At 45.2% G+C, this 25051-nt stretch overlaps 1 protein-coding gene across 3 annotated transcripts in view; it reads left to right on the forward strand.

The window, feature by feature from the left end:
* Nucleotides 1-25051, forward strand: part of LOC126259233 (irregular chiasm C-roughest protein) — a 1966280-nt gene that overhangs the window by 1332214 nt on the left and 609015 nt on the right. For all 3 annotated transcript variants that reach the window (XM_049955850.1, XM_049955849.1, XM_049955851.1), the window contains exon 4: nucleotides 18553-18613. The gene's annotated coding sequence lies outside the window, so the exon portion shown is untranslated. The remainder of the gene's footprint in view (nucleotides 1-18552; nucleotides 18614-25051) is intronic.

Here is a 25051-nt window from a genome sequence, read left to right on the forward strand (position 1 = left end):
GGAGCCGAACCTCACAATAACCCTGGGTTCAGTGTGGGGTGGGTGGCCTGTTGTGGGGTTGTGAACCACTGAGGGCTACGGCGGGACGAAGCCTCTCCGTGGTTTCTAGGGACCCGGTTTAATACAATACAATATAATGCTTCCATCTCGCCTGGACAGTGACTCTACAGATGGAGAAAAGGCAAGCTGAGTTCAGCGACGTCTGTATGAAACGGCTTTGAAGACTTTCCATCGTAATGGTGAAAATTATCACAGAAGTGTGGTCTCTAAGACGGATATCGCTCGTTACAGTGGAAACGCTGTTCAGGTGTTTCGTTGCCTGTCCATGGAATGCTGCAGGCAATGGCTGTTGACTGGGATAGTATCCAGTAGTGCAAACAAACATTTACAGTTTAGTTCAAAAATGGTTCAAATGGCTCTGAGCACTATGGGACTTAACATCTATGGCCATCAGTCCCCTAGAACTTAGAACTACTTAAACCTAACTAACCTAAGGACATCACACACATCCATGCCCGAAGCAGGATTCGAACCTGCGACCGTAGCAGTCTCACGGTTCCGGACTGAAGCGCCTAGAACCGTACGGTCACCGCGGCCGGCGAACATAGGTCTTTCAATTACGAACAGCTTAAATTGGAAAGAACACACAGAAAATGTTGTGGGGAAGGCTAACCAAAAGGTGCGTTTTATTGGCAGGACACTTAGAAAATGTAACAGACCTACTAAGGAGACTGCCTACGCTATGCTCGTCCGTCCTCTTTTAGAATACTGCTGCGCGGTGTTGGATCATTACCAGGACGGAGTACATCGAAAAAGTTCAAAGAAAGGCAGCACGTTTTGTATTATCGCGAAATATGGGACAACCCTCTGCCAGGCACGTAAATTTGATTTGCAGAGTATCCATGTAGATGTAGATGTAGATGAAGTAGTGCTGGAGGGAACTGATTCCATGAATCCTGCAGGACAATCCATAAACCCGTAAAGAGGAGTGGAGGTCTCTATTGAACAGCACGTTGCAAGGCATCAAACATATGCTCAATAATGTTCATATCTGGAAAGTTTGGTGGCCAGTGGAAGTGTTTAAACTCAGAAGAGTCCTGGCTCCACTCTGTAGCAATTCTTGATGTGTGTGGTGACGCAATGTCCTGCTGGAATTGCCCAAGTCCGTGGCAGTGCACAATGGACTTGAATGGATGCAGGTGATTAGACAGGATGCTTACGTGCGTGTCACCTGTCAGAGTCATATCTAGATGTATCAGGGGTGCCATATCACTCCAACTGCACACGCACCACATCGTTACAGAGCCTCCACCAGCTTGAACAGTCCCATGCTGACGTGCAGGATCCATGGATTCATGAGATTGTCTCCATACGTAAATATTCATCCGCTCGACACAATCTGAAACGAGACTCGTCCGATCAGGCAACCTGTTTCCAGTCATAAACAGTCCAATGTCGCCGTTGACGGGCCCAGGCGAGGCGTAAGGCTTTGCGTCGCGCAGTCATCAAGGGTATACGAGTGGGTCTTCTGCTCCGAACGCCCATACCCGATGATGTTTCGTTGAATGGTTGGCACGCTTACACTTGTTGAGGGCCCAGCACTGAAATCTGTAGGAATTTGCAGAAGAGTTGCGCGTCTGTCACGTTGAACGATTCTCTTCAGTCGTCGTTGGTCCCGTTCTTGCAGGATCTTTTTCCAGCCGCAGCGACGTCGGAGATCTGATGTTTTACAGTATTCTTGATATTCACGGTACATTAATGAAATGCTCAAACGGGAAAATTCCCACTTCATCGCTGCCTCGGAGATGCTGTGTCTCATCACTCTTGCGTCGAATGTAACACCACGTTCAAACTCACTTAAATCTTGATAACCTGCCATTGTAACAGCAATAACTGATCTAACAGCTGCGTCAGATAGGCTTTGCGGACTGTTGCGCAGTATTTTGCTTGTTTACATATCTCTGTATTTGAATACGCATGCCTATATCAGTTCCTTTGGCGCTTGAGTGTAAAATATTGGTACTGATTAACAAAGATTCAAAGATATGAATGAATTGATAAACGACAGAAAAAATCGTAGGACAGACCAGGATTCAAATCGACGACAGTTAAATTTTTATGATTTTTCACATGTAAATGCGTTTACGAGGTGCACAGGCATTTTCACTGTGTCTTAATACAAGACGAATGACAATCTGCCTTTACATATTTTCTGTCACCCTATTATCACCGGGAATTAGGCTGTAGATATTTCACACTGCAATGACATTACACTCGAGGTGCAGTCTTTAACACAACGAACATTAAATTACCTTCCAGCCATCTTGGTTTAGATATTCCCGGCTTCCCTAATTCGCTTAAATCGAGTGCCGGAATGGATTCATCGAAAAGGACGTAGCCGATTTCCTTCCTTACCCGTGTCCAATACTTCCGTCCCTCAGAACTGGTAATAATATCAAAAACTGTTGTTTGGTATACCCGAAATGCAGCCAGTATCTTGTTACATAGGCGGTAAGACGGATGATCAGAAAACTGTATAAGGGCACTCTCATGTAGCAAATAAAAATGTCTTCAACGTGAAGGTTCGTCCAATTAGAAGCGGTATGAGATTGTCGTCATTTAACTTCGATACAGAGTAACGTTGGTTCCGAACCACAGTGCAGCTTGCAATTTTTGCCATTTTTCACGCAGTTTTAACATCTATAGGGATAAAAGAAGTGATAAGGGAAAATTAAAAATTCTAGAAATTATCGGGGATCGAACCCTTGACCTTTAGGTCCTTAGTGGCCGGCCGGAGTGGCCGTGCGGTTCTGGGCGCTACAGTCTGGAACCGAGCGACCGCTACGGTCGCAGGTTCGAAACCTGCCTCGGGCATGGATGTGTTTGATGTCCTTAGGTTAGTTAGGTTTAATTAGTTCTAAGTTCTAGGCGACTGACGACCCCAGACGTTAAGTCGCATAGTGCTCAGAGCCCTTTTTTAGGTCCTTAGTGTGGCACTTCACTACTAAGCCACCATACAGCCATTATGATTATGATGACATCCATCCGCCCTTGCATTCTTCGTAAGCGTAATAATTGTCAAAACAACAGATGAAATCGGCAGTCCAAAGAGGTGAGCAATATCTCGAAGGAGGCGATAGTTAGACTTGGCGCTCCCAGTCGGCAGCAGATGCGTGTTCCCGCCGTGCTCAGCCCCTTGCGGGCTGACTGCGCGAATGTCAGCGTCAGCGTCAGCAGCAGCAGTGCTGACTAAACAGCCGCCGGCCGGGTCGGCACACACAATTAGCTACGCGCGCTGCCCGCCCGGAACAATCACGGCCGCTACCGGGCGGCGCAGATCCACATCCCAGAGGGACCCCGCGCCGCGCGTCCGCACGCGACAGCGAGCTGTCTCCAATACACGTCAGCTTCAATAGTTGGTGCATCGTCCATGAAATCAACCAAAGGAAAGCCCTTTACGTCTCAGAAAAAGGTAGCCACCATTTTCGATTCGAGTAAGGCTGCTCGAATACTTTTTTGGTTTTGGAGAAGTAGTTCGGCACCACTGCATTGTCTGTTCTTTCGATTTTGCGCTGACGTAGAATATGGTTCAAATGGCTCTGAGCACTATGGGACTTAACATCTATGGTCATCAGTCCCCTAGAACTTAGAACTACTTAAACCTAACTAACCTAAGCACATCACACAACACCCAGCCATCACGAGGCAGAGGAAATCCCTGACCCCGCCGGGAATCGAACCCGGAAACCCGGGCGTGGGAAGCGAGAACGCTACCGCACGACCACGAGATGCGGGCTGACGTAGAATATCCACGTACTTTCATCGGAAATAATATGAGAAAAACGATCATCTCCATCTTGTCGGTAGCATCACAAAATCGTTCGTCTGCCCGGCATTCTGTGCTCTTTCAGGCTATAACGGTACAGCCTCCCCCTAGGTTCATATGAAAGGTGTAATACCATCTTTTTTTATGAATCCGGTTGGTTTTCGGACGATTCAGTGCTTCCTGGAGACTTTTGTGTATGTTTTGGATGCATTATTCAGTTCAATTAGCCAAAATACAGTTTATTATTTGTAAACACGTATAGAATATTCTGGAAGGACTTATATTATCGTAATAGTCTATGCATTGTTGTCATTAACAAAATTATGTACAGGTACCAAATCAAAAAACTAGTTGAGAAGTTGAAGTAAGAGATATTTAGTATCAAATGTTAAGAGGCTGTGGAAATATTGGCATAAGTGGCTGTCGCCTCTAATTACCTTAATTGTGGTTGATTGGTGGGTTGACACAGAGAACCCCATTATCTTGACAAACGGCTTAAAAATTATCACCAAGTGATGCATTTTTATTTGTTATCTATTTTTATGTCCTCCTCTGTAATTAATATCCTTTGTAATTACATTTCTAATTAACTCTCCAATGAAATTTCCTGTCAAATTAAAACTGTGTGCCGGACCGAGACTCGAACTCGGGACCTTTGCCTTTCGCGGGCAAGTGCTCTACCAACTGAGCTACCCAAGCACAACTCACGCCCCGTCCTCACAGCTTTAGTTCTGCCAGTACCTCGTCTCCTACCTTCCAAACTTAACAGAAGCTATCCTGCGAACCTTGCAGAACTAGCACTCCCGAGTTCGAGTCTCGGCCCGGCGCACAGTTTTAATCTTCCAGGAAGTTTCATATCATCGTACACTCCGCTGCAGAGTGAAAATCTCATTCTGGTAACTCTCCAGTTGTTTACGTCACACAACTTTCCGATTTTGAGAATTTGAGGCCTTATTTGTAACTTTCTCGTATGCAGTCGGATAAAGCACGAGATTTGTACTGTCACTGAATGTTAGTAACCAAATCCAAACTGTAATTAATTACGTAACCAAAATAATACAAGAGGACTTATTGTAGTTAAAGTTCAGAGCGATTTTCATACTTAAAACTAGTGATTATACTATAAAAGTTATGTTAATTAGTATTGAAACTTCCTGGCAGATTACAACTGTGTAATTATATTGTATTTTATACCTTATTCGGCTGTAACATCAGTTTCTATACGTTTTGTAAGTTTTAATTGTAACATCGAAATTGTACAAATTTAGTAATGAGTTATTTTGAAATTCATTGTTAAAATTCTATATATAGCAAAGCTTCGATTCTGCGAGGAAAGTTCAGTTTTGAAGTTAGTTTTGGATGTCAAAGAGATCAGTCTGTCTGTTTTGTTTACATGACTCAGTTCGGTTGTCAATAAATCTTGTTGAAGTTGGAAACTGTTATTTTCTTTCATCAAATGAACTCCAGGCCAAGTTTAAAGTAACGTTCAAGAATAAAGTATCGTTACAAGGTGACCAGTGAATATGAGGGACCTTAAAAAAGGATACGGCATATGCCGCCCAGCCGCCGCAACAAGAATGACGCATTGGCATAAGATGGTACATGTTTCGGGTTTCCTGCAGAGGTACAGAAAACAGATGCATCACACTTTGTGTGTGCGAAATGGCGCGTCAACTGGGAAGATACTCCAAAGCTGAAGTACGCGGGAAAGTACGAGCCTTGTTGGTGAAACATCTAAATTTCACGTAGATACAACGTGAAATACGCGGTAAATGGACCAAATGGAATGTCACGCCCAGTCATAGTGAAAAGGCGCTAATAGTTCGTCCAAGACCGCACCGATGGCACGAGGGAAATCCATCCACGTCCAAGCTATCGGGGAACTGATTCGCAGCAATTGCTGATTTTCCAACGATGATGTTCTCCAATGGCTCTGCCACTTAGGAGGGCATTTATATTTTCGAGGAGCTGAACGATTGGTACATCGTTCCTACCATTGTTTACAGAACTTTGGTGACTATTTTGAAAAGTAGTGTCGTGTATCTGCGTCGCTTTGTAGTGTAGTGGTGCCTTCCATGAAAGTCATTTGGCTTGTCATAGTAATGTGGTAACTTACTTGTTGAAGGCCTCTATCATTTCCGGTACCTATCTTACACAGAGTTTGCTGTATCTTCTATATCGTATACATTTTTATGTTTCCGTACCTCAGCCGGTAAAAATGGAAGCATTACAGGATCACTCTATTGTTGGTCTGTCTGTCTGTCTGTCCCATTATTTAGACCCCTCTTTCTCAGGAGCGGGAACACGTATCAAGTTCAAATTTATGTCACGTATTCAGATCTACGTTTTCTTGTCGGTGTAAAACATTGAACCTTTTAAGTCAACGCAATCAAAAGACAGCCCATTACTCGCAAACTCAGTCCTCAAAACCTATAGCGTACTTTCCGTTCACCTAGAGTCATGAAGTTTGTCACGAGGCAGGACTTAACAGTCCAATTATAGGAAAAAAATCCGAAAATCATTAGTTTGTTAGTCTATTAAACAAAAAATAGTTTTTTTGTCATTTATTAGCCGCCTGCTTTCCCATCCGTCTGCCAAGACTCCATTTTTCTCAGGAACGGTGAGAGGCATCAAGTTGAAAATGTCACATACTAATGATCCACGGTGCCTTGTCGGTGTAAAAAATTTAAGTTTCTAGGTGACTGCAGTCAAAAGGTACAGCCATTTATGTCACACATTTTGATACTCGCAAACTCACTCATGAAAATCTATAGGATACTCTCCGTTGACTTTGTAAAGAAGCAAGATTTCAAACTACAATTAAGGTAAAAAAAATCGGAAAATTGTCCTGGAAATGTTCTCGAAAGTCTTGATATTCCCGAGACGAGTATCTTGCCAGTATCGATATCAGTAACAGGCAAAAATCATAAACATTCTCGATTCCTGTGGCGGAGGATCAATCTGTATACATAATGAAATTTGTACGGAACCGTGGTTGCACGAGTACTTCTCGCATTTACCGGATTTTTGTGAATTAAGCCGCTTAGCTCGCTCAGTACATTTCTTTATTTGTAACGTCGTTTCGGCTGCTGCTAATATCAAATCAAAACGTAAATGTTGTAAAATACGGTTCAGTTTGTGTTTCAACGAAACCTATGACTAAGGATCAATATCCCACTTAGGCATACGGAAAATTTATTTCCGTTATGTCGTTTAACGCTGGTGCGTCAAAAAAAAAAAAAAAAATGGCTCTGAGCACTATGGGACTTAACATCTATGGTCATCAGTCCCCTAGAACGTAGAACTACTTAAACCTAACTAACCTAAGGACATCACACACAACACCCAGCCATCACGAGGCAGAGAAAATCCCTGACCCCGCCGGGAATCGAACCCGGGAACCCGGGCGTGGGAAGCGAGAACGCTACCGCACGACCACGAGATGGTGCGTCAAATATGAGTAAATTCGTCATCCAAAGGACTAATTGTCAATCGTCGATCAGATTGTACATTTGAGTCCATTTGTGCAATTTTCACAGCATGCACATCGCAATTACCGGATAGTTAAACGATTACCGAATGAAAACAGTGATTTTTGTGGTTTAGTAAACAGTGCCTACATTGTAAAGTGCGCGAACCCCCCCCCCCCCCTTTTCAGAAACGATTCGTAGCTACGACGAGTGTAAATCGTTTGCACGGTGTTATAACGTATAGTGACGTAGTGATACACAGACGTTTCCCGCCGCGTTAGGAGAAAAGTTATGGCAACCTGATCTGAGCGGCGGTCGGGTTGCCGGTGCGAGGTAAAACAAGCTCTGGCGCAAACCGGCTTCCCGCATGCGATGCTGCGTGCCTCGAACGAGAGCAGCAAAACACCTCTGTGCGGCCCGCCGGGGTAATAACGGGATGCGGCGTGAGATAGGTGGGAGGTGGGGGGGGGGGCAGCCAGACGGGACAAGGAAACACGACGCCATGTCGCCTCCAAAACGGCTCCCGGCTAGTGTCCGGCAGTCCGACAACCGAGAACGGACGCCGTGAATTCCAGTGGTAGATCCGAGAAAAAAATTGCGCAGCACTTCTCCAATCTATCGGTGAGCTACGCCTCTTAACTAATTTTGGCTCCAATAGCGCCAGTACTGTGGTACTAGACTTTCAACGTAAAGCAGGACAGCAGACATGCACCTGCAGACTGTAAGCTGTGTATCGTTATACGATTCGACAGCGTCGTGTTTGGTGCTTTGAACAGAGATCCGTGGCGGTTGCCGCGAAAAGAGAGCGTTTCGCGATTCCGCGATACAGAGTAATGAAATACTGTATCGTTTGTCGGAGTAAGGAGCGGGTCGTAAACTTGAAAGGTTTATTTGAGCCGTCATAGGCAATTAATTCACAGGGTTTGTACGTTTGTGCCACGAAATAGTGAAAACGATAGTGCACATTTAAGGTAATTCGTGATCGTTATAAGCTTATATTCGTATGCATATGACTCACCGCGTTGACTGAACCAGGAAGAGCGTGGTTACGATCGAGAGAAAACCATCAGGAGACACATGGTTTGACTGAGAGTGATACAGATTCATGTATGAGAACAGAATGTGTAGACTGCAATCCACAGAAAGAAAACATCTCAGAATACAGCTGACATCACGAGAATGGTATTACCTGAATCTGTATAACACCAGTTCCCTCCATGTCGAAGTTTATATTGTGTTGAAGCACTTCGGCGTATACAACTCTTTCGAACAAGCCTCGGGAAACGTAACGTACTGGCCGCCCACCGTGTCATCCTCAACCGACTGACCTCATCGGTTCCGGATATGGAGGGGTTTCATGACCTGGAGCCGCTAGTACATGCTCAAGTAGATTCTCAATTGGCATCACGAGACTGGGGTCAACAGCGCATGGTAGCCCCGTTGGTCATTTAACCATGTGCCAACGGTGCCCGACGGCGCTTAACTTCGGTAATCTGTGGGAACGGTGTGTCCACTGCGGAACGACCGCTGACTCAGCATAGACAAGGTGTTTGTCTGTTATAGACACAAACAAGAGTGCGAGTAGAGGACAATGAAGGAAACACCGATATGACGTACACACAAGCACAGTCATGCCGGTGTCACAACACAGCGTCTAAGGTTACATTTATTTCGAAACACTGCAAGGGAGGTGTATATCACAAAATGATAAACTGCCCTCGTTTGATTTTTTTGGTCATACCTCAGTTCTGCTAAACAGCATTTCGACAAAAAGGGTAACAGTCGAGGCTCGCCAGTATCACGGTGTCCCAGGTTCCTCACTTGAAACGGTCTGAATTTTTTGTACGGGGATGTTTAAAAGCCTTGGTGTACTCCAGTCCTGTCAGTATTGTCGAAGAACTCAGGAAACACATGGTGGATGGTTGTCAATGCATTTAGAATACGCCTGGAATTTTCTTACGTGCACGGGAATCGATGAGAAGACCTGCTTTCACACCAATGGTAGCCGTGTGAAATACTTGCTATGTGTTTGTGCTCAGGTGTGTATCTGCAATCTGGATCCTCGGGAACTCTTAGACTTTCTTGCACTGACTCATAATATACAGTACGTGGAAAACCATTCGTTTCTGGACCTATGTTTAATAGGATTTTCATTGTACTCCACTGGGTCCTTCTATTTGTGCCTGTAATAGTACAGAAACGACCGTAAGACAAGGGAAGGAATAACTTGTGCTGGATATTCAGGAAGTGATATAGGCCACCGTTGTAATACAAACTTTACTATCACCTATCGCAGTGCGATGTAAAGCGACGTTGTAAGGTTCTACATTATGAGAAGTGGCAGTTTGTTTGTGATATTTGCCACAGAAAGCACATTTCCTGAGTTAGTGTGTAAAGGAGATTATTTAGATTCCAAAGTTTATATTGGCGAGTAATGACTACGCACTGCCGGGTACTTCTCAGTCGAGTCTTGGGTGAATCGGATGTGTTGAGCTGACCGTGCTGATGTGGTGACCAAGTCTCTGAACGCTGTTGCTGCAGCTTAGTATAAATAAAATAAGATAATGTCTGGCTATACATTGGTGTGCGCTAATATAGCTGGAAACGGAAGGTCACATTTAGGGAACATTTTCAATTTGGCTTGTCCATACTGTAACTTGTCCTTTAACTCTCAGGACATTGCCAGTTTAAGCACTTCACAATATGCATGAATTCGTGAAAATTTCAGATCTCTCTTTAACTCTTGTTCTTCCAAAATAAGAACGCAGGAAGAAGTTTTATATAAATGAGATTTCTGTTCAAAATTCGATACTATTTCTACTCTCTGTAAAAAAGATTAATAATGCGTCTGTGTTTACAGCCTCTAACGCGGTTAATTAATACACAGATAAATTATAAAAGATTTTAAATTATTCGTCATTGAGCTTCCGCATCCCACATGCCTATTCAAAAGTTGCTAAAGAAAAATTTGTTCTGACGTGCATTGCAGTTCGCGAGAGGCGACTACTAATTGATCATCTGTTGACGCTTGGCGTTCTTTCACTGCACTCCGCAATGTTTATTTAGGTAATATCAAAAGCACCTTGATCTCTTTTAGCTTATCTAGTTGTAAATGACTTTAATTGCATTTCATAGTAAAGCTACATTTCCGTTGTTGCACAGGTAAGCCATATTATTGGTAGGACCAAGATGAACTTGTGCGAAACAATCAGGAAATTCTTTACATTTGTAAATTTTCTACACCAACCAGAATTTATATTTATAACTATGTACTGATTTAGCAGATGACAGTTGTCCATTGTAACACTGGATTCTTCATGATCATGTCTCGAAGTATATTACTCATAGGTACTCTTTACATTTAATTATTAATCATTTACGGATTGTCAAATTTAGTATAGAGTAATTAAATCTCACATTCTGGATGAAATTTGCACAGTTAATATTTATATTCAAAAGTAGTTTAGTTGTAGCACTTCTAGTTCGCGGCATAGTGGCGACACTGTAATCGGAATTTAGAACACTTCCTTCTGGATTGCTGATAGTACAGTCATTCATTGTTTAGTGTGTTAGGGAACAGTAATATAAAGGGTGGTCCATTTATCGTGACAGGGCCAAATATCTCACGAAATAAGCGTCAAACGAAAACACTACAAAGAACGAAACTTGTCTAGCTTGAAGGGGGAAACCAGATGGCGCTATGGTTGGCCCGCTAGATGGCGCTGCCATAGGTCAAACAGATATCAATTGCGTTTTTTTTTAAATAGGAACCCCCATTTTTATTACATATTCGTGTAGTACGTAAAGAAATATGAATATTTTAGTTGGACCACTTTTCTTCGCTTTGTGATTGATGGCGCTGTAACAGTCCTATGGCAGCGCCATCTAGCGGGCCAACCATAGCGCCATCTGGTTTCCCCCTTCAAGCTAGACAGGTTTCGTTCTTTGTACTTTTTTCGTTTGATGCTTATTTCGTGAGATATTTGGCCCAGTCACTATCAATAGACCACCCTGTATACACGGACTCTAAACAAGGAAGTGTCGTCTAGTCACAGCTAATGTACATTGCTACCAGCGAGCCTAAAGTTTAACCACGTAGACAGTCACACATACAGGAAAATTAAACACCCGGGAAACTTACAGTAGTAAACAATCATTATTACCGTACCAGAAGGACCACTTACAAGATTGCGTAATTGTGTCTTTTCAAGGAGATAATTAGAACTTTGACTACCTCTGTCGCTATGAGGTATGCTGTCGATCAGTCTGTGATTCAGCAGATAGCAACAAAAGACACCGGTAACGCCGGTAGGTATTCGCACACTGGTATTAGGATGGGCCAGAGTTCAGCGACAGTTAAGCTGCAGAAACTGAGTTTGGTGCAGTCCCTATCTTTTGAAACCGCGGTGTGATTCTGCAGCCTGGGAGGCGGGGACGTGCGGCAGCGCGGTCATTAAGAGATGGCGACAGAGGGCGGCCGGCACCTGCCATTACACCCGCCGCGAGTCTTCCGTGTGTGATCAATCAGGCCGGGCGCCCGCCTTAAACGCCTGCTGCTGTAATTGCGGCGGCTCTAACGAGGCGCGCCAATCGATGCCCGGCACGGCGTTGTTTGCACTCTGCTCGCCGGCCGCGCACCGCCTCACAGCCCGCCCCCAACTCCCCCGACCTTTTTCCCGAATCACTGCGCACAGACTGCCGCGCTCCGCCGTCGGATGTTTGACCCGCTGCCGGCCGAGCAGCCGCTGGCTGATGTGGAGCGGTAACCGCGACACATCAACGAAAATATTAGCGGGTAAACATGAAAACATGCAAGCACAGCACATAGCAGTGATATGTAAACTGTGCGAGAACCAGAAAAGAGCAAGCTGCTAGCATCGGGAACACGATGCTGCAGAGAACTTGACATTTACACTAATGGACCAAAATGTTATGACCACTGCTCACCTCAAGATTCAACCCAGTGGCGTTTCAAGCACGTGATGCGGCAAGGCAAGTACACTACTGGCCATTAAAATTGCTACACCAAGAGGAAATGCAGATGATAAACGGCTATTCATTTGACAAATATATTATACTAGAACTCACATGTGATTACATTTTCACGCAATTTGGGTGCATAGATCCTGAGAAATCAGTACCCAGAACAACCACCTCTGGCCGTAATAACGGCATTGATACCCCTGGGCATTGAGTCAAACAGATCTTGGATGGCGTGTACAGGTACAGCTGCCCATGCAGCTTCAACACGATACCACAGTTCATCAACAGTACTGACTGGCGTATTGTGACGAGCCAGTTGCTCGGCCACCATTGATCAGACGTTTTCCGTTGGTGAAAGATATGGAGAATGTGCTGGCCAGGGCAGCAGCCGAACATTTTCTGTATCCAGAAAGGCCCCGAAAGGACCGGCAACATGCGGTCGTGCATTATCCTGCTGAAATGTATGGTTTCGCAGGGATCGAATGAAGGGTAGAGCCACGGGTCGTGACACATCTGAAATGTAACATCCACTGTTCAAAGGTCCGTCAATGCGAACAAATGGTGACCCAGAAGTGTAACCAATGGCACACCATACCATCACGCCGGATGATACGCCAGTATGGCGATGACGAATACACGCTTCCAATGTGCGTGCACCGCGATGTCGCCAAACACGGTTGCGACCATCATGATGCTGTAAACAGAACCTCGATTCATCCGAAAAAATGACGTTTTAACATTCGTGCACCAGGTTCGTCGTCGAGTATACCATCGCAGGCGCTCCTGTCTGTGATGCAGCGTCAAGGGTAACTGCAGCCACGGTCTCCCAGCTGATAGTCCATGCTGCTGCAAACGTCGTCGAACTATTCGTGAAGATTGTTGTTGTCTTACTAACAAAAATGGTTCAAATGGCTCTGAGCACTATGGGACTTAACATCTGTGGTCATCAGTCCCCTAGAACTTAGAACTACTTAAACCTAACTAACCTAAGGACATCACACACATCCATGCCCGAGGCAGGATTCGAACCTGCGACCGTAGCAGTCGCGCGGTGTCTTGCTAACGTCCCCATCTGTTGCCTCAGGGATCAAGACGTGGCTGCACGATCCCTTACAGCCATGCGGTTAAGATGCCTGCCATCTTGACTAGTAGTGATACGAGGCCGTTGGGATCCAGCACGGCGTTTCGTATTACCCTCCTCAACCCGCCGATTCCATATTCTGCTAACAGTCATTGGATCTCGACCAACGCGAGCAACAATGTTGCGATACGATAAACCGCAATCGCGATAGGCTACAATCCGACCTTTATCAAAGTCGGAAACGTGATGGTACGCATTTCTCCTCCTTTCATGAGGCATCACAACAACGTTTCACCAGGCAACGCCGGTCAACTGCTGTTTGTGTCTGAGAAATCGGTTGCAAACGTTCCTCATGTCAACACGTTGTAGGTGTGGTGAATGGTTCTAGCGACGATATCGGCCACAACTGGGGGAATCGCTGACATAAGCGAATTTGACAAAGGGGAGATTGTTGTGGCCCGGTGCCTGGGTACGAGCACGTAGCAAATGGTGAAACTGGTCGGCTGTTGCGTGCTATTATCGTCAGCATCTATGGGAAGTGGTTGAAGGACGGCAAATGCACGAGTAGGTAGCGAGGTATTGAACGTCCATGCGTCATCACAGAATGTGGAGATAGGGACTCGCAAACTGATAATCAGAATAAACGGCGATCTGTTACAGGTTTAAATGTAAATGTCGTGTGACTAGGGCCTCCCGTCGAGTAGACCGTTCACTGGGTGCAAGTCTTTCGATTTGACGCCACTTCGGCGTTTTGCGCGTCGATGGGGATGAAATTATGACGATTAGGACAACAAAACACCCAGTCCCTGAGCGGAGAAAATCTCCGACTCACCCGGAAATCGAACCCGGGTCCTTAGGATTGACATTCTGTCGCGCTGACCACTCAGCGACCAGGGGCAAATTGTTACAGGTTTACGACAGGGTACAATGATTGTGCAGGCGGAAGACTCCTCGAGGCATGTACTGCAACACTGAAGGAGGTCGGTGGGACGGTATTATGCTGTGCGAGATATTTACCTGGGCTCCCATGGGACCTGTCGTAATTGTCGAAGGCACCATGACAGTTGTGGATTACGATAAAATTGTCTCAGAGCACCTGCATCCCTTCATGCAAGATGTCTTCCGCGATCGAGATGACATCTTCCAGGAGGAAGATAGTCCGTGTCACATACCCAAGAACCGTACCACAGTGGATTGAGGAGCATGGTAGCGAACTATCGTTGATGTCTCAGACAGCAAATTTGCCTAATATGAACCCTGTGGAACACATTTGGGACGCTACCGGGTGCCATCTCCGCCCGCGCAAACGACTGGCTTTCATTTACGGGAATACCGCGACCCGTGCGTAGACATCCAGTACCACATACCTCCGGAAATCTATCAAGTACTTGTTAAATCTTTCCCGTGCAGAATCGCTGCTGTTCACTGGTAAGCAAGTGGTTATAACGTTTCGAATCATTAGTCTGTTTAATAATCCCTGACATTATAGAAGTAAATAAACAAAATTCAAAATGAAAAGGTTTTAATAGTAGCTTAGCAGAGCTATACTGAATGCTCTTAGGAAACCAGGAATGTCTAAATAAGCATGGGAGAGACCAAGAGGTCTTAATATTCCAAAGGAACACATAGCTTAGAATATGCTGTGTTTGTTGTGTTTTAGTATCTTAGGTGAGCCAAGATGAAGAGACAGATATTTGTGATCACTGATGGAGGGAGTGGGGACTGGAACCGCACCATTTCGGAATAGGAGTCCAGAGTCTTACTACTGAGCTATCTCGTCCAGCAGAAAGTGGAAGGAAAAGAGAGGGGGAGCAAAAAAAGATGGGAAGAAAGAGGGGGAAGAGGAGCAGAGACACGAAGAAATTGGCCCGGGGGGGGGGGGGGGGCGGAGAGTTGGTCAGAAACAGAGAGCGATAGGGGAAGAAGAGAGGGGACAGAAAGAAAGGAAGGGACAGGGGAAGCATAGAGGAAAATAAGAAACTGGCAGAAATACAGAGAACGAAGAGTGGTAGAGGATGAAGTACATAAGGTACAGGTGACAAAGATAGAGAGGAACTGTAAGAAAGAAAAAGAGAGGGGGGATAAAAAGTTTGAAAAAGAATTTTGGTGAGTAAGAAAAAATTAAAAAAGAGAGACGACGAGTCAGTAAAAAAGAAAGCGATCGGAAACTAATTACGTCGAAATAAACATCCGCAATTTTCCTCCGTTTCATTTGATTACCTCTTCTTGTTGTAGTTCGTAGTGTCTAGCGCCTATGTTAGCCGTTTGTGAGTCTTTATCCATCCAGTAATTGAAATAAGGTGCTTTATTCAGTGCTACCTGAATACCTGGACTTTCCCGTGTTTGATGAGTATTCGGTGTCAGGGCTGGGGAAAAAATAGCTGAACAGCGCTCCTCATGCTGGCAGCGAAGAAGCGAGAAGGGAAAAATTGGCCAATTTCGGAGTAATACTCGGGTGCAAATTCCACTGACGAGGAGATACGAGCCAGTGGCGGCTGGCTGCCGCATACCTAGTCCACTCGCAGCGGCGACCCACTAAATTCAGTCGCTACCCGCCCCCAGGCGTGCTGGCGCCCAGCGCGCGGGCCTCGATGAATTTACCGCCACATAAACAATCTCTCCCGCAGCGCGGCTGCCTTCCCGGGTGCGGCAAATTGCCGGCAGGGCGCTGTAGCAGGTGGCCCGACGTCAGGAAGGCGCCCCGCTGGATCCCCGCCCAAATGCCTGCTGCCCGCTGCCCGCTGCCCGCTGCATCTGCGCTACGCACGGAAACCTATCGCCAAGGCGCCGTCGCCTGCACGCAAACGGACATGCTACCCGCATCGCTTACCGTTTTAACCTTGTCTGCCTCCCCTGCTATGCATCGTATGCTCTTCTGCTGTGCAAGGTCTTCAGTAAAATGTGCTGTCTTATACAGTGTGTCAGTAGAATACATGGTAGAGATCATGAGTGTGTGTGTGTGTGTGTGTGTGTGTGTGTGTGTGTGTGTGTGTGTGCGCTGTAGTAAAGAGCGTCGCTGACATGAAGCTGAGCACTGCCGCAGACTACTGCATTGACATTGATTTCTCCAGGAAGAATAGGTTGTTTACGTGAATGTGAGTTCTTATCAGTGATTAACAGTCAAGTGCAGAGTTAGGCTACAGTTATCAGTGTACTGAGGGATTCTGCAGCTATGTTCTGAATTGTCTTTGGAGAAAAATAATGGTTTGAACTGAGATCGCGAGTTGTACGAACCACTAGAGACAAGGAAAAATATTAGGAATTAAGTGTCACACAATTTCCAAGAACAATAAGAAGAAAGACAAATTGATGAATGCTTGTAAACTTGCCGATTCGTTTTGGATGAATGCTTGTGAACGTAGCGATTCGTTTTCAGTTGCTAATGTTTGTAGGTGCCCAATACATTTTGCTAATTCGGATTAGGAAACAGTTTTGCAAAGTGAAATGCAGAATCTTCCTCAGAATTCGGGTTGAAGACTGATATTGTTTCAGCTCTATATAGCCTGCTCTTGAGAATGAATGTAAGGGGTAGTAATGTGCCTATTAATACGAGAAAAAATCAGGCACGAAATCAAATTTACCTCAGATAAGTAGAAGAAATTTTACAAGTGAATAAGTTACCAACTAATGGATAAACTTCTAGTAGGGCTAATATTAACTTTGAAAACGAACAATGCTGTGAACACGACTACTTTCGTTTGTATCAACAATTAGAAATTATGGATAAAGAAATAAAAGAACTTAGGCAGGGTCGTCTCGCTCGGTGTAACACTGAGTAACTTAAAATAAAATATTTTCCAAATAACGTTGAGCGTTGTTTTTGTGACTCTCAATAAAATGCGATTATTAAAGGGCTGTGTACTGAAGTACGAATATGTTTTGTGTAATCTAAGTACACTTCTCATTGGTATTTATTCTACAAAATTGAACTTTTCCTTGTCGGCCTTCATACTAATTTCATTGCTTTACCAAAGACATATCTTACTGTCCCCACATGCTCTTCGGAGCGTCTGTAGCTTAATATCTTTACTTTTGTATCATCTTTGAAACTAATGTTCTTCTTACTTACGTGTAGCTGGGCCACGTTTTGTATGTGTTAAGCGTGAGTGCTACCATGAAATGTAGGATGGAGTGTATTTAACCGGTTTTTCGAGAACTTGACAGCGCTCAAGTAGTGCTCTGCCAAAACGTCGAAATTTTTAAGTTTCTATCGGAAATATACGATTAATGTGTCACACATAAGTTGTTCGCACGCTTCATGTTTTATTAATCTTAATACCATTTCAGATATGTTTCCACGAATGACAAAAAATTCGGTCATGAGTTTATAGATTTTTAAACAAAATTCTTCTCTAGCTGCTCAAATAAGTACTACCACAAGAGTCCAAACGGGAAAGCCAGAAAGGTCTATAAGAGCCATCTGAAGATGGATTTCTAAGAAATCCAAAACTGATAATGGTTCGATTTAAATAACCTTTTCTAAACCATACTTGCCGTGCGGGATTAGCCGAGCGGTCTAGGGCGCTGCAGTCATGGACTGTGTGGCTGGTCCCGGCGGAGGTTCGAGTCCTTCCTCGGGCATGGGTGTGTGTGTTTGTCCTTAGGATAATTTAGGTTAAGCAGTGTGTAAGCTTAGGTACTGATGACCTTAGCAGTTAAGTCCCATAAGATTTCACACACATCTGAACATTTTTTCCGGCCGAGGTGGACGAGCGTTTCTAGGCGCTACAGTGTGGAACCGCGCCACCGCTACGGTCGCAGGTTCGAATCCTGCCTCGGGCATGGAAGTGTGGGATGTCCGTAGGTTAGTTAGGTTTAAGTAGTTCTAAGTTCTAGGGGACTGATGACCTCAGAAGTTAAGTCCCATATTGCTCAGAGCCATTTGAACCATTTAAACCATACTTGAGGCTGGTTCCTGTTTCAAATTATTGTGATTTTGTTCCTCCTCCACAATACTGGATATGTTCAGGAGGAAACACCAAGCGCGCACTATGTAATAGAATTTGGCACTTTAGCATCACAATACCACACGATTTTACTTTAGCAAGTAAGATGTAAAAACGCCAAATCTAGGTGTGATTTTGTCGTCATAATGTTTCCATTTTCGTAAGCGCTAACACTGAAGTACATTTGTCGCCACCTTAGCAGTTACTCGCAGCTTGTGCTCATTCTTTCGCTTCTTTTTGTTCCAGATTATGAGAAGGCGGCCATCTCTCCCCGGTCGTCGCCTGCCGTGTTGAACGACTAGAAACGGTAAGGCGCCAGCGAGAAAGAGTGTAATGTTTCTCTCTCTGTGTCTCTCTATCGCACACGTCTATCTCGTGTATGCATGCGGCGGCCACGACCTCTGCGTCCAGCCCTGCGCGTTCCCAGCCCATTAGCATCCTGCCGAATCCATTAATGTGTGGCCTCGCCTGCCCCACGATGGGTTTCCGTGACAGCCACCGGCAAAACCGAATTAGCTGCCACTGGCGGCCGAGCGTGCCCGCAGTTTCAATTACTCCTACCTGCGACTGGGCGCTAGTTTATGACTGGCGATCCACATAACTTCTTAGTTCAATCCATTTCATCACACACTGTTGCGACATGTCACTCTTACTAAACACCCCCTTATTTTCGTTTTGAAAGCTTTATACTAACACATCTGGAATTATGTTAAAACATTATACACTGGATTCATGTCAATTTATATCCAACATTAGGTCTGCTCTTGTATCTAGATTACAGACTGAAAGAAAATAGCAAATAAATATTGATTTATGTTGAAGCTAGGGAAAAAACAGTGTCATACGCACTAAGAAAGTACGAAAAGCTGCTGTGCAGTTACAACATATGTTGGAAACGGCGTCCAAGAGCGACTATACAAGTCTGAACCCGCTCAATATTACTGGAAAAAACTTTCTGTAGATATGCGCCTCACATACGCAGTTACTTCAGTTTTTACGTCAAAAAGCGTGCATGGGTGATTGCGATACAGTACAAATTTTCTTGCTCACCAAAGAAAAATGTTTGATGGAGTAAGGTCCAGCGAGTGAAGGGGCTATAGATATTATTTATTTATTTGAGATCAGACGGCCCGCATCTCGTGGTCGTGCGGTTGCGTTCTCGCTTCCTACGCCCGGGTTCCCGGGTTCGATTCCTGGCGGGGTCAGGGATTTTCTCTGCCTCGTGATGGCTGGGTGTTGTGTGCTGTCCTTAGGTTAGTTAGGTTTAAGTAGTTCTAAGTTCTAGGAGACTGATGACCATAGATGTTAAGTCCCATAGTGCTCAGAGCCATTTGAACCATTTTGAGATCAGACGTTCCCCGAAAAACTCGTTACGAAGACTTGTTGTGTTGTTAGCTGTGTGCGGAATAACTCCACCTTGTTAAAACCATTAGTAGTTGATTGCGTCTTTCTTTAGCTGACCAATAAAATCGTGGGTTATCAAACAATAACATTCACTGCTAACGGCTTCTTCAAAGAAATAAAGGTCGAGTAATGCGTCGTCTGAATACTGCTACCAACACTCCAGTTTTCTGATCATGTAGTGGCGTTTCAAGCACAGCACGAAGATTCTCCGTTGACCATAGTGGTGGGTTTTGTGTGTTCAGGGAGCAGAGAGGTAGAACCAGGCTCGTCTGTATAGAAGATGACATCAAGAATATCAACGATATCCTCTCAATAAAAGATGTGAACCACTTTTTGGAAAAAGATTCGCCTTTCATGATCGGCATCTTTCAATTCTTGCACTGCTGTCTTTTTATACGGCAACAATTTCAAGGTTTGCCAAACCACTTCACGCACGGTTGCAAGCCTCGAATGTTTTTCTTGCGCCAACTTGCGCAATTATTTTCCAGGGCTCTGCTGCACATAGTCATAAATATCCAACAACTTATTTTTGTTTACTGAAGATGGTCTTTCGGTTCCTTCGGCATCTAACGCTAAGAATGCGTCTCGAAATTTGTCAATAAGCTGGACGAACCGCATTACTATGAAGTACAGCTGTTTCCAGGAATTTTTCAACAAATGCCTGCTGCACAAAAGCTGTGTATTTATCACCATGTCGAAACAGATGTCCAATTTCTCAGTTGAAAGTGTCATATTTAAAATCAAATTGGACATCTGAACACTACACATCGCATTCAGAAGCTTTAGTCGACACAACCAAACCGTCAATATTACGCAACAGTAAAAAGAATTAAAAGAAGTAATCGCGTATCCACGAAAAACCGTTCTTGCCGACTTGTCTCCTGGCAACTTCAAATGTAATCTGTATTCGTAGTTCAGTACACAGCGACTTTCCAAACGCACTATACCTCTGTTAACGAGCGTCCTGTCTCGTCTTTATTTTTCAAGTTTAGGTTTCACTGAACCGGAGAGAGATTTGTGAGATGTGTTCTGTAACTTTTTAAAAAGATATCTCTTTCGTCTTAGGGTCACGAAAGGAGAACAGTGGTGCAATAAAAGCTGTAATGCTCTATCTGCGACAACAAGTAGTGAATTGTAAACGGCTATAAACCCTACCGTAGACGTGTAACAGATAATTATATATTGGTCTTCAGGGCAACGATACCAGCGTCGATACGGCAGACAGTTCTTTTTTATCAAGTGTAAGCAGTTTATAAGCACGTGCCTCTCTTCTCAACAGCACATTGCAAGGCATACCAGATATGCTCAATAATGTTCTTGTCTGGAGAGTTTGGTGACCAGCGGAAGTGTTTAAAGTCAGAAGAGTGTTCCTGGAGCCACTCTGTAGCAATTCTTGACATGTGATGTGTCACATTGTCCTGCTGGAATTGCCTAAGTCCGCCGGAATGCACACTGGACACGAATAGATGCAGGTGATCAGACAAGATGCTTACGTACGTGTTGCCTGTCAGAGTGGTATCTACAGGTATCAGGGGTCCCATATCGCTCCAACTGCACACGTCTCACACCATTGCAGCATTGCAGAGCCTCCACCAGCTTGAACAGTCCCCTGCTGACATGCAGAGTTCTTGGATTCATGAGGTTTTCTCCTTATTAGTACACGTCCATCCGCTCGAAGCAATTTGAAACGAGACTCGTCCGACCAGACAACAAGTCTCCAGTCACCATCAGTCCAATGTCGGTGTTGAAAGCTTTCTGTCGTGCTGTTATCAAGGGTACACGAATGGGCCTTCGGCTACGAAAGCCCAAATCGAAGATGTTTCGTTGAATGGTTAGCACGCTGACCGTTTTGATGGCCGCCGGCCGCGGTGGCCGAGCGCTTCTAGGCGCTTCAGTCTGGAACCGCGCGACTGCTACGGTAGCAGGTTCGAATCCTGCCTCGGGCATGGGTGTGTGTTATGTCCTTAGGTTAGTTAGGTTTAAGTAGTTCTAAGTGCTAGGGGACTGATGACCTCAGATGTTAAGTCCCATAGTGCTCAGAGCCATTTGAATTTTTTTGATGGCCCAGCATTGAAATCAGCAGCAATTTGCGGAACGATTGCACTTCTGTTACTTTGTACGATTGTCTTCAGTCGGTGTCGGTCTCGTTGTAGGATCTTTTTCCGTGCGCAGTGATGTCGGAGACTTGACGTTTTACCGGATTCCTGATATTGAAGGTACACGCGTGAAATGGTTGTACGGGACAATCCCCACTTGATCGCTACGTCGGAGATGCTGTGTGCAATCGCTCGTTAACCGACTGTAACACCACGTTCACTTAAATCTTGATAACTTGCTACTGTAGCAGCAGTAACCGATCTTAACTGCGCCAGACACCTGTTGTCTTATATAGGCGTTGCCGACCGCATCGCCGTATTCTGATTGTTTACATACCTTTGTATTTGAATGCGTTTACCTACACCAGTTTCTTTTACGCTTCAGTGTATAAGGACACACACACACTCACAAAATATTTTTGTATGGGACTTTTAACACGAAATTGTCCAGAAATATATTAGCATAGTTACAGACCACCGGTTTTGATCATGCTTTTCCGGAAGTTTCTCTTGCTTATTAGGGGAATGCCTGAACTACTAGTCTCTTCCCACATATTCTCCGTTAGGATTCCCTATGTGCCATTCCCACCTGCTGTGACTTTGGGGTGAAAAAAATGCGACTATTCATTGGGACAGGTCTCAGACAGCTCGCTCTCTGGCTCGGAGTAGAGACTAAAATAAAATAAAATTAAATTAAATTAAATTAAAAACACAACAATACAACGCAATTCAGACGCAGTGTGGGTCAGCATTCGAGGCTATAAACAGGTGATATACAAGTGATGAAGAGAACCTTCACAAGTCTGGCCCGCACAGCAGCCGAGGTGCTTCCCGCTGTGGCGTGCGGAGCCGAGTGGCCCCCTCGGGGAGTCATCCGCAGGCCGCAGCGGCCGTCGCCGGCCAGCCGTAAGTCCGTCCTCCGCCATTGGCCCTTTCTCTCGCCCACTCTGGCGCGCCTTCACGCCCTCCGTTTACTTCCCAATCCTTTCTCATCAGGTGCTCAATCTCTGTGCTCAATTTAACCTGTTTTCTTCATCCCCGGCTTCGACGCCTCCGCGTCTGACGTCGAGATCGGGAGCTCTGTAACTCTAGCGCTATCTCCCACCTCCCACGAATGGCCACCTAGAGGGCTTTGCCTCACTCGCCACCCCTCTGGACGAACAGCCACCGTGAGCCCTCGTCGGTTTCTGAGGACGTGAAAGAAGTGCGGTATCACAAAACTACCTCGTACACATTTTTATCATCTCTCTGGAAAGCGGTTGCTAAGTACCAGAACAGCATATTCTACATCTACATCTACGTCTACATCTACGTGATTACTCTGCTATTCACAATAAAGTGCCTGGCAGATGATTCAGTGAACCATCTTCAAGCTGTCCACTCTCGAACGGCACGCGGGAAAAACGAGCAGTTGAATTTTTCTGTGCTAGCCCTGATTTCTCTTATTTTATCGTGATGATCATTCCTCCCTATGTAGGTGGGTGCCAACACAATGTTTTCGCAATCGGAGGAGAAAACTGGTGATTGAAATTTCATAAGAAGATTCCGTCGCAACGAAAAACGCCTTTGTTTTAATGTTTGCCACTCCAATTCAGTCCGTAGCTCGTAGTCGTGCGGTAGCGTTCTCGCTTCCCGCGCCCGAGTTCCCGGGTTCGATTCCCGGTGGGGTCAGGGATTTTCTCTGCCTCGTGATGACTGGGTGTTGTGTGATCTCCTTAGGTTAGTTAGGTTTAAGTAGTTCTAAGTTCTAGGGGACTGATGACCTTAGATGTTAAGTCCCATAGTGCTCAGAGCCATTTGAACCATTTGAACTCCAATTCACGTATCATGTCTGTGACACTATCTCCCCTATTTCGCGATAATACAAAACGAGCTGCCGGCCGCGGTGGTCTCGCGGTTCTAGGCGCGCAGTCCGGAACCGTGCGACTGCTACGGTCGCAGGTTCGAATCCTGCCTCGGGCATGGATGTGTGTGATGTCCTTAGGTTAGTTAGGTTTAAGTAGTTCTAAGTTCTAGGGGACTAATGACCACAGCAGTTGAGTCCCATAGTGCTCAGAGCCATTTGAACCATTTCAACAAAACGAGCTGCCCTTCTTTGTACTTTTACGATGTCATCCGTCAGTCCCACCTGATGCGGATCCCACTCCGCACAGCAGTACTCCAGAATAGGGTGGACAAGCGTAGTGTAAGCAGTCTCTTTGGTAGACCTGTTGCATCTTCTAAATGTTCTGCCAATGAATCGCAGTCTTTGGTTTACTCTACCCACAATATTATCTATGTGATCGTTCCAATTTAGGTTATTTGTAATTGTAACCGTAAGTATTTAGTTGAATTTACAGCCATCAGATTTGTGTGACTTATCGCGTAATCGAAATTTAGCTGATCTCATTTAGTACTCATGTGAATAACTTCGCACTTTTCTTTATTCAGGGGCAATTGCCACTTTTCGCACCATACAGATATCTGTTCTGTGCAAATCTTCTCGTCCTTGCATACTTACTGCAGCCTTCAGTGGTTGGACAAAAACTTGGAATCATCGCGAACAATGCATGCTTAAACACACATGCATGTTAGCCAAGCCTGCAGGTTGCGCTGTTGTATTTGCCCACGAATGGCACCTGTGTAATTCCCTCCGTATCAGTCGTGGTCAGAACAGTATCCTATGTAGCTGTGAATGCGTTATGTAGGAGCTAAGTGAATTCGAACGTGAGAAAATTATTGGTACTCGTAAGGTGGTGCTTCCGTAACCGAGATAGCCGAAGTCTTCGTGTTTCAAGAAAGACCATACCGAAGATGTACACCGGGTACAGGGAAAGCGGGGAAACATCATCCAGTGAGCCACAGCACAGGCGGTTGTTGAGTGATCATTCAGAGCAGTGTGACGACTAACAAGAGGACGACAGCTGCAAAAGTCACTGCAGAACTGAATGTCTCACTCGCGAACCCTGGCAGCACCAAAACCACACTGGGGGAGCTGCAGAGAGTTGCAGGGCGATCTGGAAATCCAAAACCACCCGTCAGTGACGTAAATGCCTTTAACAGGAAAAAGTGGCATCGTAGCCATGAAACCTGGACCGTGGGGCAATGGAAGAAAGTCATTTGATAGGATGAGTCTTGCTGCACACTATTCCCAACTTCTGGCCTAGTTTATGTCCCAAGAGTGAAACTGTAGGGGGGGGGGGGGGGGGGCTGATGGTTTGGACAGCCATATCATGGTATTCCATGGGTATCTGCGAAGTCGCTTT

Source organism: Schistocerca nitens, chromosome 5, assembly GCF_023898315.1.
Source record: "Schistocerca nitens isolate TAMUIC-IGC-003100 chromosome 5, iqSchNite1.1, whole genome shotgun sequence".
Lineage (NCBI taxonomy): Eukaryota > Metazoa > Arthropoda > Insecta > Orthoptera > Acrididae > Schistocerca > Schistocerca nitens.